At 31.3% G+C, this 402-nt stretch overlaps 1 protein-coding gene across 1 annotated transcript in view; it reads left to right on the plus strand.

Moving 5' to 3' along the window:
• The window catches only part of LOC119589503 (protein tramtrack, beta isoform-like), a gene marked incomplete in the record, with an annotated part of 31,910 nt that overhangs the window by 16,723 nt on the left and 14,785 nt on the right, over positions 1–402 (plus strand).

Genomic DNA, 402 nt, shown 5'->3' on the forward strand with positions numbered 1-402 from the left:
GTTTCATTTGTGAGAAAATGCAAAGTAAAACTGTAAATAGAAGGATGTTAAATCTTGAGTAATGAATTTGTCTCAAGGAGTATGATTTTTATGTAGGGTGTTTGTAATATCTTTATAACTGATGTTTGAATATTAAGATGAGCTGAGCAGGCATGATTCACTGTATGCACTAGTATTGAGGAAGTAGGGTGAAGGCAGGTAGGCTTCAGTATCATAAAAATGGGCATTTGTATATCCATATAAATTTTAAGGTAGCTGTCTCAATACCTTAGGAGTTTGTAAGATAAAAAAGATAACACTGTATTATCATGTTAGTTAGCTTTTTCGTGCATTGAATATTGGTTTTAAAGTGAGTGATTGTAGGAGAGAAAAATTTTGTTAACTTAATATTGTCATGATTGG

Source organism: Penaeus monodon, chromosome 25 (genome assembly GCF_015228065.2).
Source record: "Penaeus monodon isolate SGIC_2016 chromosome 25, NSTDA_Pmon_1, whole genome shotgun sequence".
Classification (NCBI taxonomy): Eukaryota; Metazoa; Arthropoda; class Malacostraca; order Decapoda; family Penaeidae; genus Penaeus; species Penaeus monodon.